The sequence below is a fragment of the Octopus bimaculoides genome, chromosome 3 (genome assembly GCF_001194135.2).
Source record: "Octopus bimaculoides isolate UCB-OBI-ISO-001 chromosome 3, ASM119413v2, whole genome shotgun sequence".
NCBI lineage: Eukaryota > Metazoa > Mollusca > Cephalopoda > Octopoda > Octopodidae > Octopus > Octopus bimaculoides.
In genome coordinates, this window is record NC_068983.1 from 478,341 (window position 1) to 479,168 (window position 828).

An 828-nucleotide genomic window follows, 5' to 3' on the forward strand; every position below is an offset into this window, starting at 1 on the left:
TATATATATATATATATGTATAGTTTGTAATGATAACATGTGAAACGTGTCAATACATACATACGGGTAGATCCATTAGAACAAAAAAAATGGACAGATTTTCGCAAATGCAGAAACTTGATCTACTGCATTTAATGCCCGAATTGCAAGGAACTATATATAGGCGAGACAGAGAATGCATTATTGGAACGTTCACGAGTCCACAGACAACAAATCCGGAACGCGAATGCTCTACAAATTCCATTGAGTGAACGTATAGAGACATGTGATCAGAAAATATTTCTAATTTTTCCTTTCCACAAACTACATGACACAAGTGAGGCTGGAAGAAAGATAAAAGAAAAACGGTTTATTAAAATGTTCAAATCTGATCTGAACGGAAATAGCAACAATAATATAACAACTAGTTAATGATGTGGATTAAAAAAAAACATCTTTAACATATGAATATAAACAAATTACAGAATATCGGTACGCCTGGCAAACTGAGACGTTTAAGCTGCATACGGATTGGTCAGAACCGTATTCCATAAATCCAGCTTATTGGAGCGTTCTAAGAGGTACTACAGTTGTCAAGAACTCAACTGTCAGTTAAAAACATTTGAAATCTGATGATTGCTACCAAACGTTTGAAAGTGCGAATTGAACTTTATAAATATTACAAAATATTTTTTTAATGTCAAAATACTATAATAAAAAAACCTGAAAACCAGACCATGTTTTAACTTTATTCAACTGATGTATATATATTTATATACAGATTCACACTAATTCGGAAGAAAATGTATATATATATATATATATATATATATATATATATATATATAT